The sequence below is a fragment of the Dysidea avara genome, chromosome 4, assembly GCF_963678975.1.
Source record: "Dysidea avara chromosome 4, odDysAvar1.4, whole genome shotgun sequence".
NCBI classification, from domain to species: domain Eukaryota; kingdom Metazoa; phylum Porifera; class Demospongiae; order Dictyoceratida; family Dysideidae; genus Dysidea; species Dysidea avara.
Window position 1 is genome coordinate 46,647,215 of NC_089275.1, and position 17,921 is coordinate 46,665,135.

General features: G+C 36.9%; 1 long non-coding RNA gene across 1 annotated transcript; it reads left to right on the plus strand.

Annotated features, from left to right (window-relative positions):
• The first annotated feature begins 14,312 nt into the window (after positions 1-14,312).
• Positions 14,313-15,750, plus strand: LOC136252475 (uncharacterized). The gene is made up of 3 exons (XR_010699583.1): positions 14,313-14,944; positions 15,002-15,169; positions 15,223-15,750. It is a non-coding gene; the product is annotated as an uncharacterized lncRNA (long non-coding RNA).
• The last annotated feature ends 2,171 nt before the right edge of the window (positions 15,751-17,921 follow it).

The following is a 17,921-nucleotide window of genomic DNA, read 5'->3' on the forward strand; positions in this document are numbered from 1 at the left end:
AAGGTGGTCTTATTATAGAGGTAGCTATATTTATAAGGGATTTACTGTACAATTAATGATATTCCAATCTATTCTTTCAATTTTACTTACTGTATAATAATAATATTCGGCCACAGATTATGATGATAGTTTCCAATCTTATACATGTGTATAATGGATGCAAACTACACAGTTATTCATACTTAGGTACATGTAAAGTGGAATCGAAATGCCATGTCTTAGTGATATCCAAAGCTTCTTGGTCTTATTACCTAGATAGCTGCTTCATATAGTTGCATTAGAGTAGTTTTAAATTGGCCCTTATAAAAAGGTGGCCTATAAGGTAGCCGCTAAGATATGTTACACTGTATATCACTTTTGAATCATACTTTGAAAGGGCACGCCTACTACTGACCACTTTTATATGTTTGTACCTATAAACAATGCCTTTGCTGGAATAATGTACACTTCTAAAACCACTTACTCATCAAAACTTTGATGGAATAGAGTGGAAAGTAGCCACCTGTATAGAAAGGCCACCACTCCGTAAGGGCCAATTTTAAATTGTTGCTATACACTTATGCAAATGTATTAAGCAGCTACCTGCACAATAAGGCCCAGAAATTTTGGCCCTAAGGTAACTGGCTTAAACTCCATACATCATGATGAAAATAGCAATGTAGCTCTTCTATAATTGAGAATCGTAGAATCATAGAAATGTTCCATAGGAATTACATTGTACAAAGGTTCACTACAGCAATTGCACACTGATACATATCTATAGCTTTAAGTGAAATACATCAAGAATTGATTAAAGAAAGGGTCAAGGCAATTAACTTCAAAGTTAAATCAGAGCGTTATAGTAAAAGTTGAGACTGAAAGTGGTACATATTACATGACGGTCTCTACAATTATTCACATGTAACTTTGATATGCAATGAAATCTGATGCATTGATATCAGTACACAATAGAATTTTTGAAGGTGTAAGTTGAAAAGACTGTTAATACTGCATCAGTCATTCATTACTAGTTAGAAAATCCCTATAATATTGAAACATTCATACCTGTGTTAAGAACAAAGAATGCAGCTACATAACATTATGTTTTATTTGTAAGTGTTTCAAATTACAGTGGAACTAGTCTTAGCAGCCACCTGTACATAATGAAAGGCCACCTTTCTATTAAGGGCCAATTTTAAATTCTTCTAGTAAGACATGTATACACATCAAACTATATAAATAGCCACCTGTATATTAAGGTCAAAAAAATCGGCCCTGACTGGCTTAGACAGTTTTCACTATAGCTACATTTGTGTATCAAAATACATACTTGCATATCAACAATCAGCATTAAATGCTAACAGTAGCAGTAGCAGTTACTGTAGCTAGTGAAAAGGTCATCAAGTTCAATATTTCACTACTATATAAAATAGACTTGGCATCATAATCAGGAACAATATATACAAGCTTGATAAGGGGTGAGTTACTTGAGTATATATCAAGACTCACGGTAGTGAGTCACGCAGCCAGTAAAGCAGAAACGCGCGTCGCAGGCAATATAGCGTAGCGACCACTACCGTGAGGATTTTACAGGAACGAACGTTGTCAAATTTGGCTTGTCTATAACTCGCCCGTCTTTTACGCTATCGCTCTGAAACTCTAGAGTTAAACTCATCATGTCACTAGTAACTACCACACAAGCAGTGAAGCAAATCCATGCCGACTGTTTCGTGATCGAGATTGCCGACATGAAAGGGGATGTTTCATTTTTTTTGTTTTTTTTCGCATGCGGTTAGACACAACCGCAGGTGCATGCATTGCGTTCCTTTGTACATTCCGAACATTGATTGCCCTGCTATCGCTTCAGTACTATCTCGATCGCCTCAAGATTCACATCTTTGATTTCACCAGACATCATTACCCTACAGTCGTAATTTCAGCACCAAACGAAGTTTCAGTCGTCCTCAGTCGACCTAGAGGCCAAATACAAGCCCCATATTGTTGTTTTCCGAAATACTCGCTTGGCATGTAGGGCAATGTGTCTTTAAACTGTTCTAAAAATTTCGTTGAGATTGAATCATATGTTTTCGAGAATGGCTAGTTTGAAATTTGAATTTATAGTCGCCCCCACGTAATCTGCTCTCTGTAAGAATTTAACTCGGAATTTAAAGAATGACGTAGAGCACAACTGCGGTCACTGGTTATTGATGAACTGGCACTGTGTGTAGTTAATCAGTGCATGTTGCCACAAAGAGAAGTATGCTGCCATACTGGATTATAGTCTATAATCTATGGTGCTGCATACCATCATTCGATTTTGAAATTAGTGGCCCCCACATAATTTGCTCTCTAAGGGCGCGGCTTAAAGAATGGCACAAAGCACAACTGCGGTTACCAGTTGTTGACACAAGCTGTAAGTAATTAGCACCTGTAGCTGAAGGAAGTATGCAAAACCACCTGAAAAATTTACAATTGTCACCATGCATTTTATAGCACCCCCACACAAAATTACACATGAGATTACAACATACAGAGGACACATGAATAGCTACCAAATAGTTTTCACAACAATAATGTAAGAATTGTACAACAATGACTGTGATATAACTGCTATGAAACTCTTCTCCAGTGGCCCGCCATGGTAGCAAGTCTCACACGACGGCATGTATATTCATCCAAACACAGTGGGAGTAACGAGTAATAAGCGCAGTCACAAGTTGGTATGACTCCATTTGTAGAATCCAGATGAGTGGGTGTGGCTCCAGTATGTCTAAACAGTTAACAAACATTTCTGTTATAAATAAGTGCTAGAGTTGCAATATAATAGTATAGTTTACAACAATACATAGTCTCCATTGTATCACTATCAAACGACACTAAGTGGAGGATATTGTTGCATCTCTAGTATGTCGCATCAGTACAACCTGTCTTAATGGGTCACCAGTATAGAAATACAACCTCTCTTGAAAGGCCAATTCCAAATTGAGAATTTATACACTGCTACCTGCTTATTGAGTGAAGGTGGTAATAAACAAGTTCCGCCGTAATTTATGCAGTGATCTGATCTTGTATATTCTGTCAGTGGATGAGATCCACTTAGCCAGGACAAAATGTGACCCAAATGTCCTGGATGATCCATACTCAACCCATTTATGACCCAGTGGCACAATGGAACTGAGTATTTATAGAGAATACAGTTATAATTATTTCTAAGATGTGTGGACACATTACAACACATTACAACATGTGCATACAAGACATGCTACGTACGTACCATTTTAGCATTTCAAGTCACCACATTATGTACGGACCAGTCAACAATACTTCATAGTGCCCATCAGTAAACCTGAAGAAAAGTTACAAAAAATAAAAATGCACATATATACAGTGAAACCTCATTTATAGGGCCAGCTCTGGGACCAAAAAAATTTGGCCTGAATAACAAGGTGGCCTTATTAATGAGGTCATAAACTACTGTTTATCTATATTTTGAACCTTCCATAGGTGGCCAATATAATGAGGTGGTCTTATTGAAGAGGTGGACACTAAGTGAGGTTTCACTATACATAATATGGTTAACAATGGTGAACAATATTAATGGTTAACAATAATACGCTGAAACCTTACTCAGGTCACTTCTTGTTGCAGATTGCTCTGTACACAAAATGACACATTCAGGGATAGTATTTAGATGGATGATAAAGTAACGTATTATGACTTAAATACTCATGATGTGTCACTGCTAGGCAGTATCTGATATGGTTACCATATACACAGCACTGCCAAAGCACAACATCGCACTCGCTTGCACGCACAATTTTGCTCAAAATTTTAAAAATTTATAATTAAGGGTATGGAAACTGTTTCGCTTGCAAGACTGTGTGGCAGCTGTTCCTCTTCTGTACAGGTGGCCACCAAGACAGGTCCACTGTGGATGAAAGCCAGGCATTAGATAGTTGGTATTTCATGTGTTCAAGGCATTCCAGGGCTTCTGGTAGTCTCAAATCTCACCAGTTTAACTCAGGCAGTGTTGTGGTCACCACTAAACCACTGGAATGCTGTGTTATGTTCATCTTATGCTTGGCTACTCACTGTCTCATACACTGTTCACACTAAATCCATCTCTATAACCAGTTAGAACAGCATGCTTAAGGCTTCTTACCATTTTAAGGCCGCAAAATGCAGCCACCTCCTTAATAAGCTAGGTCAGAAAATTTTGTCTGTACCTGAATAATGACCAGTTTTCACTGTATTATTAGTGATTAGTGATCATGGAGGATTATTTATTAAGATACTAGATATACAAATGCTACAACCTCTAAATATAGCAGTAAAATTTTTATCCTGGTCCAATAGGGTGATAACTTTTACGTCACAAAATTATGTTAAAATGTGTAACCGCAACTTCCGCAGGGCAAAACGTGGGGCAAATTCAATGGCGGAGCACCTTCAAGAGGCTGCAATTGGCTTCTGGTGCTCCATTCGGCATGAAACTTACTCAGGACATAGATGAGAAACATGATGAAAAACATCACTTGGGCATCAGGTTGGTTTAAAAGGTAGCTAGTAGCTTTGATAATAATATAAATCAATAATAAATGCTCACAGTGGGCACAGAGACAAACTCTGCCCAATCTTGTTGTCAGGTTGGTTTTACCCAGGTTAAAAGGATAAAACGGCTTCCCACACAATTATCAGCCATAACTCGCCCAGCACGGATCAAACTAACCTGCACTACTTAAATATCTGTTATACTACTCTCTTCTTTGTTCCTGACAACGTGGTTTCATTTAGAAAGACAGTCTCAACAAACCTCAGGCAAAGTAAACTCGTGCCCCAATGGTATGCGTACATTTTCTGCCCCGGGGAAGTGATTATGTAACGACTGTGACGTCAGGTGTTACTACTCTATCTCTAATAATCGTGAGAGACTCTACTGTACAAACACATGTTTTATCATGCCGGTATGCACTAATCGCCTTTTTACAATTAAGTTTTACAACACAAATACATGTATAGTTAGACTCACCAATTGTGTCTCAGTAGCACTAAATTCCTTCAACACGAAAAGGCAAGCAATGAGGCAACAGCCTCTCAAAGATCACAGCCTATTCTGGTGCACTTATTTAGTAGTAAAATAAATTTTAACAGCGTTTATTTACAACAGGACATAATTACGCGCCCCTCTATTGTCTCTGTACATACTTGCCATTTCTCTACTATTCTTATTTCATTTCACAAGAGTTCCTATTGCAAAGGTGTGGTTTCTCCGCTTGAATTAGTCAATGCGTGAAGTAGATCGAGATACTCTAATAGAGCAGTCAATGACTCTAACAGAACAGTCACGTTTCTACAAGTGCTGTATTTTTATATTGTAAAGTCTGTAAGTAGCTAGTGATTTAAACTATACAATCCAGTGTTAGGAAGAAGTTGTAAATATGCTGTAATATTGATTGCTGTGTTACAGCTGTTTTGTGACTGCTCTATTAGAGTATCTTGATGCAGTACAAGATGAAAGGCAAAGTGTTACTAAGGGTTTACTAGTGTTAGTTGACTGCAGTTGCATGCCACTAAAATTACAGTTGTATTTTAATATTCTATCGCTGTAATCAGGAGTTTCTGTCAAAACCATGGAAACTCACCTATTGTTTTCAACAGTATATGCTTACTCTAACAAAAAGTATTGAAATCCCATCCAAAAACAGCTTGTTGCTGTAAAAAAGTGCGCGTCCAAGTAAAGCAGAGTTAACTGCGACAAAAAGTAATGATATCATAATGCGGCCTTGTGTGAAGTTGTAAAATTAATATTAGCTAATCAGATAATACAATATTATTGTTAAAGTGTTAATGAGAACTATGCGATGCTGCTAGTTTTTAAGTGTGTGAGCATCTTCACATAAATTTGATTCTCAATAAAGCAATGTGTATAGATTCTCTGATAGCAATAAATAGTTTGAGTTTGGCCGCTTTTCCTGTGTACGGCAATGCTATATGTGACTGAATTTGACAAAACAAGGCTTCGACGCACAAAGCTTTGTTAGGAGATATGGCGATTTTAAGGAATCATTGTGTAATAACTTCCCAGTGCCTACAGCTGTGCAAACAAAATTTGCACCAATTGTTCATCTATTCACTAGCTATCACTGAGTGGGTGTATACATTTCTGATACCCAAAATTTGCCCTGTTTTGAGCAGCTTTTTTTGAGCGGGTAATAATGTCACAGGCGGTAGTAATAGGGTGGGAGGGTGGGGGTGGATGGTGGTCTTAATATACGGGTATAAAATGAAGTAAGAAGACGATTGGAATCCAGAGGCCAAGTTTGGGCTCTCCATGGCCCTCCATGGCCCTCAAATTACTCCAAATTGACTGAGAACACTATTGGCGAGCTCTCTGTGAAGTCCCAGCTCACTACACACCATTATCACAAAGCCATGGCCATTTAATGGTGCCAATCTCACACTCGTGGCTTTGACAGGGTCGGAAGAAAGCTGCTACAGAAACCAGACTTGTCAGTGCTGAAGGAAGTACAGTGTGAAATATGATAGTGTATTAGACCAGCAATCCATTTCTGGTAAAATCGTAAGTTTGATTTTGTGTGTGTGGAAGCGTTGTTATGTGAAATCCGGTCACATATGAACAAAGGAAAGGCGGCCAAACTCAAACTATTTATTGCTATCAGAGAATCTATACACATTGCTTTATTGAGAATCAAATTTATGTGGCATTTATGAAGATGCTCACACACTTAAAAACTAGCAGCATCGCATAGTTCTCATTAACACTTTAACAATAATATTGTATTATCTGATTAGCCAATATTAATTTTACAACTTCACACATGGCCGCATTATGATATCATTACTTTTTGTCGCAGTTAACTCTGCTTTACTTGGACGCGCACTTTTTTACAGCTACAAGCTGTTTTTGGATGGGTATATTAATACAACATCAATATCGTGTCCTGTACAAAAACTCCAATAGCAGCTTGTGGTATATTTTTGATATACTACAGCAAACTAGCCAAAAGAATCAGTATATCACTTGTACATTTGATATACGTATCTGATTGGCCAATTTTTTTGATAGTGTTTGGTTGTTTTACCAGTTAGGCATGTCCGACTTGACAGCTACTGGTACCATAGTAACCAATACCTGTTACCTAGCAACAACATTGTTGCCTAGCAACCTTTGCTAGGTTACCACCACTAAGACTAGAAATAATTTTGACACTATAGCAATGGTTGCTAAGCAACCACCAAAAAGCATGTAACTACGTCAGGTTTAAATTTTGTTGCCTAGCAACAGTTGCTATGAATTGTTGGACCAATTTTCAAGAAGATTACAGACTGCAATACATGTGCTTACTCCTTGAGCACACTAATCACAAGGAATTACTTACCAGTACTAATAGCTAATGGTATAAAACAGTAGAAATTGCTGTTACTGCTTCCAAGCGGGAGACGAGATGTTGTATTAACATATAATACTACAGATATCATGGTATTCGAAATATATACCAAAAGATATACAAACTTAGAAAAGATATTATAGTGCGAGGCAAAACCTCGCACTATGGCACCCTTTCCTAAATGTGTATATCTTTTGGTATATATTTCGAATACCATGATATCTGTAGTATAACATTTACGTATATGTTAAAGCATAGCTGCGAGTGCTATATGAAAAATAAAGTACGAGGCGCGCGGCCGAGTACTTTATTTTTCATATAGCACGAGCAAGACTATGCTTTAAATGATTTATGGAACTTTCTAGTCGTGTAGCTTCACCATACACTAGGACTCGTAATTAACAAGCGTTGCACGAACTATTAGCAGCCTGAACGCGCACAAATTAGTTTAACAAAGTAACTCACGCGTATTTCACCATAGTTTGGCATAGTAGACGTTCATCGCGTCTTTTGGCAGGTTTTGCTCGCAACCCACAATCGATTCTATTGCGAGTCACATGGTGAAGTATTTCCGTGATATCTCCAGGACTTGTCCGTTTACATTAACAAACGTAACAGCAACGTTATCTTCTCCCACCCATCATCGAAGCATTTAGGTATGTCTATGAAAGCAATCCAGTGGTGGAACTCGTATCGGCTGGGGTGATTGATCACTCAGCGCGGCGAGGCTATCAGCCTTCACCGGCTTGGGTGATTAGTCGTACTGGCGCAAGCCCCGTAGGCTATTAGCCTACACTAAGGCACGTGGGCAACTGTGCTTTATTGCCCACGAAGAGTGCTTTATTGCACCGCAAAGAGTGCTTTATTAAACGAATAAAGTACTCTTTGCGGTGCAATAAAGCACTCTTTGTGGTCGATGAAGTAGTTGGCCGGCTGAGAGTGTGCTTTATGAAATTTAAAGTACACTTTTTCCTTTGATCTCGCCCACGCAAAGTTCTATAAATATATTTAAGTATAAGCTTTTACTGGGTTTTCTTACAAAACATAAACAAATTAACATTACTTACAAACCAACTATGATTAATTGTGACATAGTATTATACAAGTTACTTGTAATTGGTATTGCATCTTTGCATACTTGAACCATACAAACAACAGTAATTACAAGGCTACACATTAATACTTATAACTTATGATCTACTATTGGTCCCAACTTTAAACTCATAGTGATGAATGATAGGTATTAAAGTAACATGTAAACCAAAAATAAATTTAATTAAAGAATATATATATTTGAAAATTAAGATCAAAGGAAAAAGCTACATTTTTAAGGCTTGACCTTTCCTTTTAGCAATTGTACAATATTATATATCACCTGAAAGAGAATTTAATAACGAGTTCAAAAATCTATGCCAGAAGGTTCTACGTGCATCACAAGCAAAGTTATGGCCATTTTATGGAAGATGTGTAAGCGAAATAAAATTTTCAGCAGACCTTTGAGTGGCCATAATTTAAAGAGAGACCAATAAAATGAGCTAAATTTTGGTGTGAGAAAGTTTCTTGAAAGGGTCCATGTTTGTGCCAAATTTTGCAAAAATCGAAAGGGGTCCGGATTTTTTTTGTTGATTTGGTATGGAATGACCCAAATGTCAAAAGTTTCTCTATGAAATGTCTAGGACATTAGCCAGATCGAAACACTCTAATAGAACAGTCATGTACTATACAGTTGGGGCAGTCAGAAAATCTGAGGGCCACACCCAGGAATATTCACTTCAATAATAAGACTATTATTATGTAGATTTCGTTGATTACAACACTTAAATACTGATTACATGTGATAATACATTGGCTGATCGTTATATTAGAGTAATTGACTGCTCTATTAGAGTATTTTGATCTGGCCAAAGTCTTGGACATTTTAAAGAGAAACTTTAGACATTTTTAAGACAGAGGATAGTAAAACCCCATTTAAGTGGATTTGGATTGTGTATATGTGTGCTGGGTGTAGTAGCTAGGCTGCTACTGTCAGAGAAGCCTAAATACAATGTAGCTATTCGGACAAAAATCAAGGTGCAGTCATTGTGCATGTATCTATTTACTATTGAACTGTAGCTGATGCTCTCAATGTTCATACAAATAGCTTTGAATTCGATATAGGTAACTATTTGATTTGCACGAGCTTGATTGCACGACAGAGGTGACTTTGGAGCTTTGTAATTCACAGCCAATAAGGACTGAGCCAAATATCTGCATATATTTGGAGAGTATAAGAGTTACTCCTTCATATAAAGTATAGTAAGACTTGATCAGCTTCAAGCATTACAAGCAGTGCCACTTGAATGATAATACATATTTTTGTCTGAGAATTGAGAACATTCGCTAATGTCTTTGTATCTAATGTCTTTGAGCAGGCTGTAGGACCAGGTGTCCTACAGACCTTCAACACTTGTACTGTAAAGCTTTAATTTTAAAAAAAAATTTTTTTAATTCGGACAGGTCACTTTTGCAGCTCCTGCAGCCAGACGAAGAAAGCTGCAGGTCTGAAATTTTGCATGCATGCTTTTATGGCCTAGACCTCTCCAAAGGCATAGCAAGAGCAGAAATTTTCATTGCGGGTTTAAAAAAAATCGCATCTGAACCAATGGTGGTCAAACATTGGTGGCTTACTCTATTTGTGGATTTGAAATCAATAACCAATCATTGCTATACATACTGCTATGCAAGCTAGCTGGAAAATGCCTCCTGAAACTGAGTGCACGTGACTGTAGCTATGCATGACGATGAAAGGTGTCCTATTGATCGCTTCATGTTTGTCCCCGTCCCACTTTTACACTTTAATTCCAGATTTAGTCCCGCTTTTACCCCTAGTTTCCCCGTCCCAGTTTATGTCCCTGTCCTGCTTTTACCCCCAGTTTTCTCGTCCCTGTCCCCATCCCGGTTTTACCCCTAATGTCCCCGGTTTCATCCCACCCCACCGTTTTTTTGTGGGTACCACTACGTAATGTTGAGGATGCTTTGAAAATACATGAAAATCACTGTTTTTACACCATTTAAAGTATTTTGGGGGCATGTCCCTTTCAATATTATTGTATTATATTATTATTACAGGGAAAAAAGGCATAAGCCTGTGATTCCTGCTCATGTACAAAAAGAAAATAATCATTAGAGATAATAATTATCCAAATAAAATCTTGAAGTTATTTACAGAGTTAGTTGACACTACTTCGTTAGGTAGATTATTCCAAGCATTTATTGATCTTATAGAGAAGAAATTACTTCGAACAGATCTTTGTGCGTGTGGCTTGAACAATTTGAGACTGTGTCCTCTTGTTACACTAGACAATTGTTGGTGAAAAACATTTCAGACTGTAAGCTGACATTGCCATGCAAAATATTGCACACCATAAATCCCGTACTATGCAACCACAAAATATTTACCTGGAGTTTATTCCTTACACAATACGCGATCGCAGTATGGAATTTCTCAACGGATATGAAGTCCACTGTACTGTTGATTTCAGTTCCGTTTGAACATTTCCATCCATACCGCGAGTTATTCCATGGTGGTTTTTATAATGAACTAGCCACAAGAAGCTTTATGGATCGACTAAAACCACTCACAAGAAGTTACTATGACACTACAGTAATACAGCTTAGCTGAAGAAGGGTTTTAGCTTCACCTCGAACATAACGCGGATGAAATGTTCAAACGGAACTGAAAACAACAGTACAGACTTTTTTGCTTCCGTTTGCGTATTGAGTGGACCAAGTTCAGCTTTTTTCCACGAGTAATCCGTCAGTGGAATGCATTACCAAGTGTCACTGTCAATGCACCAACTCTACAACAATTCTCTACACTTGTACACCAGTGATCTCTTCAATTACTTAATTACTTATACTTAATTAATTAATTTACTTACTTAATTACTTACTTACATTCTGATTTAATTCGTAACTAATCATTGTACTATGCTCGTGCATATGAATCTTACTATAAAATATAATAATATAATAACCACGTGACACGTACATTACCGCAATACGCAAGTGTTCAAACAGAAGCAAAAAACGTCTATAATATATGGGAGACATTTTGCATAGGGTACACAAAATTTCTCCTATAGTATAGAGGGATGCTGCTTGGCGTAGGGGTACGCTATCTCAGTACAAGCACTCCTCTATATATAGGAGACATTTTGCGTAGGGGTAGGCAAAATTACTCCTATATATATAGGGTGCAAATCTAATTAGTGTAAACTTGTACATGACCCTGATTTACCACCTAGAAAATACCAAAACACATGCAACTGATATTCCAGTCATAAATCACACATACATACACGCACGCACACGCACTCATGTATGCATACACACACAATTAATTATCAATTCGCTCAGGTTCGCCCCACGATGTTATAAACATCTGTCTAGTTACAATACATTTGAGTACTCTATTGCAGTTTGCAGATTCCACTGACTGCTCTATTAGGGAGTATCGATCTATTTTAGTGGAATTAAGTTCCATAGTTTAAAATATCCACCTAATATGCTAGCGTTATGCTGGCATAGCACTCCAGCCTATTATGCTTTTTTTAATTATGCTGGCATATTAGATGCAGGCCTAGTGAAGGATATTTTATGTTTAGGACTAAAGAAGCAGTTTGTTTTCTGATCATGAGCTGTACAGTCATGCATGAGTAACTAGTTCAGCCAGGAATGGCATATGAAGGACCATGTGCATTTCATTTGCAAAATCTACTACCCTGGTGCATCCCGCTTGGATCTGCCCCTGCTCTGAGTGTTGGCATTATGAGCACCACATACAGGTAATTACAGCTGTATGTAGCTCGTGAGATATATGTAAATTCATAGAGTACAAAAAGCAAAAAAGTACACAGCATAATGTTTTTAATATGATAACTTGGTAAGGTTTCTTGGCGTTGTTAGTAATCATGGGAAACTACCAGTATAAAACAGTGCATAGAACAAATTAATATTTATGGCTTCCTGACATGGCAAGCAGAATACACTTGTACAATAATTAGCTAGCTGAAACTATACTGTACTCAAAGCTGCTAATTATGGGATGGCTTGTGGTTTTATGAAGTGACTTTACTTTCAATTGCAAACAGCTCAACTTGGCTATGTACTGTATAGCACAATTAAAAGTTCAACAAGAAAACTTTTAATGATTTTAATGTTTTGCAAATAATTATTTGTAAAAATTTCCCTCTTGAAAATTTTCATTTAGTGTACAAAGAAACATGATGCACTTTCAAACAGTTGCCATTTTGCGTTTATGAATCACAATCATGAATTTACTAACAAATCTAAGCTGCTTTGAAGTCTGCTAATGATTGAATCAGTTATGATTCACAGGTAAGTGGAGTATTTAGTTATTGTGCTACGTACATTAGTTTTATCGAAAAGGAATCCTGTATTACTGCATACTTGTGACGTAGCCACTAAAAATATGATTGTGATTTGAACTGGGTCAGATCCTTTTTCTTCTTCCTGCCCAATGCCTGGTCACTCAAGACTACCATGATAATTCAGCTTCTTAATGAGCAGCGGTTATATCATGACTACCCAACTGATATTAAATACAAAACAGCCCTGATAACGACATTAAACTACGTTATATGCGTCTCATACCTGTTTGTACAATCTTCACACACTCTGGCTGAGTTTATGATTGCCTAGATCTCACACATGCTTGTACCCCTCGATTATTTTTAAGGACGCTTAAAGTGATACTTTAAAATTTGCAATTTAAATATTTGCAGGAATTTGTTCCCCATCGATTTTTGGAGGTCGATGCAAAATCATCGATGTTTTTAGACAATGCTAGCGCTGTAACATTGACAACAAAACATCGATCAGATCAATTTAAAACCATTGATGGTGAAAAATCATCGATGTTTTTAGATCAATGCTGTAACCTTGGTTACAAAACATTGATCACATCAATTTAAAAAAACATTGATGTGATGGTTTTTATCGAATTCAAAATATTGATGATAAATAAAAAAATCGCCTGATTTTTGTCACATTTGGCATTCCATACTGCTGGGCACTGGAAGAGTTTCACAGAGGAAGAGCCTGTACAAGATGCATCACAGAAAAGTATAGAGGTGTACCGATATGGGTTTTTGGCATGTACCGATATCCGATATTGATGCAACCAAAGAAGCCGATAACCGATAGTCGATCCAATATTTGAATTAATATTTTAAGTACACGAAAATGTACAATTACCTACCCTATGTACAACATGTGCATGTATTCATTGCTATACTGTACCTGTGGTGGTATACAGCTTGAGTTTCTGTTGTGCAATCCAGACAATTAGGCACCCACAAATATTTTCCCATGAAGCCTAAAACTGATATTTCTGCATTACTCCGCATTCTAATGGCTTGTGAGGAAGCTGATACAGTAAGTTTCCTTGGTTATCCTGTGACCCTTCTTTTATTACAAAGGTACTCTATAACTGCTTCATTTGTAAAGACTGAACACTAGAATCGCGTGCATTTATATGGCTTCTCGTAGCGTAGCGCTTGTTGTTGCAGAGTGAACAATAAGCCACTGGCACTAATGAGCCACATGAATAACGTAGAAAACCAATGCACAATCTGTTTATGTACAAACCATTGCTACTGTATAAATATCGGTAGCGATATCGGTCCTCCTGCTGTTCTGTACCGATACGGATATTGGTTTAAAATGCCATATTGGTGACCGATATTGTAGCCGATTCGATTATCGGTACACCTCTAGAAAAGTATAAACTGTATACTTTATACATGTTGTAGATCTTAATCTTGTTTTGGGATTTGACTCAAGATCCAAATGAATCTTGAGATAGCCATTTTCAAAAAAATTCCATTTTGTGGTCTCCTTGTTGATTAAAAATTGCCTTACAATCCTTAATTTTCTTTCTTACAGTCCACTATAAAATAAAAATCTAGGTTTGCATGTACATATTAATTATATACGTGTGACTGGATCTGGGAAAACTGCACATGCCAGCAGATTTGATTTTTCACCAAGAACACAAGGCTACATGAATAATCTAATTTCACAATCAAAATCAACTAGACTTGAGTATTCTGTTTTTGCTGGCTGCTTTTCCCAAGCCCAGTGGTGATCCGTACGTGTGGTGTGGGCTTGGGAAAAGCAAACCGTACTACATGGACAGGCTTCCTTCAGGTCAGTAATAATGTAAAATTAATAATCACTTAATTGTGAATTTTGCTTATATACTACTAATGTGGGAAACACACATTCCCCAATGGCTTCACACTAAAAATTCTAAATTCCAATACCACATATGTGTACAAAACTGAAATTTATTTTTATATAGTGAAAAGTCCCTTGTGTATAGCTAGTCACTGAAAGGTTTCAAGGTCTTTAATAACAACATGTCACTTTAGGGGGAACCCTAGTATGACCCTACTGTTTGATAGACACCTTCCATTTTCTTACACTTATTATGTGCTTCTTAAGGATTGTTTGAAGGGTGTATATTCAGATGATTACCAAGAAAAGTCAAGGTTGGTAACTCAATTAAGCATATAGCACATATTTCATTACAGTAAATAAATTTTCAGATGCAGCCATGTTATGATAGATCTAGGGATGTGCATTGCACACAAAGAGTCATCTGGTTGTATAGCAAATGTTTGATCAGGCAAGTACAAGTATATTCTTCAATTAACACTTGCCCCACACAGAACTATAGATTCATACAGCAAGATATATTATCACTTCCTGTATTGGTAAGATACCTGTAACAATAATCACATATAGTTTATCAATTTCTTTGTGGTAGCATGTATTCAAAATTCAGCTACAGGAAGGACATTCAGTATTGATAGATATAAGTGTACTAATGACTGCCAGTCTAAGGAGATAACTGAAAGAAAGAAAAGTAACATAAATAAATGTGTTAGATTTGACTGCAGTGACACAGATGACATTTTGCAGCACATGTCACGTATACAGTTTTTTCCTTGTAGTACAGAGTTAATTGTACAATTGCAAAGCATTAAAATATTATTCTGAGGGTGTGTGCAAAAGCAACAACCTGGTTAAAGGGCTGATGGGATGCTAATACGGTGTTTACTAAACACTGGTTAACCGATACATGGGACACCCAAGAGATGTTGCAACTCTCACATTGAAGGTGTATACAGAAGAACTTTAGGGTACCACAATTTACAGAGGTGAAATAACACCCAGGAGTATTTGGTTGACGTTATGGGTAATGCTGTAATTCCCTAAAGGGACAAGCCCATCAGAAAAAAGGCACTAATATACTCAGTCATGTACTACAATTTAGCAGTGAATATTTATATAGTTTTCTCAGGGCCCATATCGGCAGTGATCAGTCTGGGCACTCTTGGCACTAAAAGGCTTCAGGTGGAGAGCTATGCATCATCACATAAACTTACCAGCTGGAAACTGCACCTTCTTCGCACAATGGCTTGCCAGGTGAGGCTTTCTCCCATCCCATACATGAGTGAAGGTACTCTAGTTACGCGAGACTAAAGAAACAAGACTATCAAAGTGTTTTAACCAACACAATCTAACCTCCAGCGATTAGTAGCAACTTCCAATCATACTGTTTATTAAGCAGGTGTAGCAACCACTCATCTTCCAATCGAAAAAGTCGCTGTCGCCCACTTTCAAACACAAATGAACAGTAGATCCATGAGACAGTACCATCCACTACACTACATCTTACCACATGTATCTACCACAGCATACCAAAATAGTTATTTTTCTTATTGAAGTTGTAGATGCTGACATTTTTAGAACTGGACTACAATCATTATTGTAATTGTGTTGCATGTATTTTGGGCAAATCTGAGCACACCAGCAGGGCTGACTGCTCAGTAATAATAATAATCATAATAATCAGTTCGCTTGTCTAGTGGGTGTCACGTGCTAACTGTTTTGATCAGCGTTAAATAGAATCGTCATACATTTCTATCACCTCCACGAAAACACCCGTCCATTATACGATTGTCTCTTCATACAACATGGATTCTATTCCCGGTGAGTGCGAAGCCTTAGGCCTTGTAGTTTTCTCAAACATTATATTATTTATTTAATTCATTATTAATGACGTAATTTTAACTGCATTTTGTATCATCTTGGTTGTATAATTATGATGTAATCTCGACCGCATTTCTTATTATTCTTAGTACTTGGTTGTATAATTATAGTATTTCTGGTGGCCAACAACCTGTGCTGGCAGCCAGAAAAAGTTACTTAATTACAAACCAATCACAAAAAGTTACATTACTGAGAAATTACTGGTTATTCCTAAGTTAGCTATACCAGTTTGAGCATCTACAGCAAAAGTGATAAGTACATGGAATGTCAGAAGAGAAATTGTTCTAAAAATTAATGTTGTTGCAAATAATAATATTGTAAATGGTGGATTTAATGGTTGGTAATGACTGGTTAAGATCAATGAATGGTAGTTTATTCCATAATCTTGGTAATCTGTTAAAGTAAAAGTTTCTAGTATAGTTGGATATGAACAAGTTTGTTGGTGGAGGTTGATCTGGTATTAATGGCACTGAAGGACACATAATGTGGTATGTTGAAATGGTCTGATGGTTGTTTTAGTGCTTTGATGAAAAATTAGATGTCATAGAAATCTAATAATACTATATACATTGAGGGTAGTAAATCCAACTTGAGCAGATGAACTGATCATTATGCCAGTGAAGCTAAAGAATGACCAGATCAAAGTTTATTCTGAGTCTGATTAAGCATCAAGTTCTAAATACTGCAGAGATAGAGCAGCAATTTGGATTTATCTACTGTAGAATAGTCATCATTTACCCATTTAATCATGGAGAATCACACTCATACATGATGATTCACCAAGGTTTACTTGGAAAATGGCAGTGATCAAGAGGAACGTAATATTTACTGTTTTATTAAAGGGCATGCACTGATTTAAGAATTAAATGTTTCCTCTCACCGTATTACAAGAATTCTGATAGAAGAGACAAAGGAAGGTTATCTCAACTAGCATTCCATTGAGATAGTAAGGGCCATGGTAGTGAGCCGGGCCAAAGTGAAAATGTTTGCATTTAGAAACATTAAATTTCAATTGCCACTGCTGCAACCATCTGTGAAGTAGATCATATAGCTAGTTATCCTTATTTCTAATGACACGAAAAAATTTTGTGTCATCAGCAAACATTAGTACAGGGTTTGACACAATTGATACATGGTATCTCATTCACAAACATTCACCATGCAAAACATTTGAAATACATAGGTGTATAACTGATGTATTATTATGATATACACCAAGGATACACATGTGTGGCACATCTGTTATACACCATGGTTGTACCTGTGTATAGATACCATTTACACTACTATGTATAATATATGAGTATAATTGACTTATACACTACTGGTTAACCACATGTATAACCTCTGTTTACATAAGTATAATATGTGCATATGTAAGAAATATGTATTTGATATACTCACCAATGT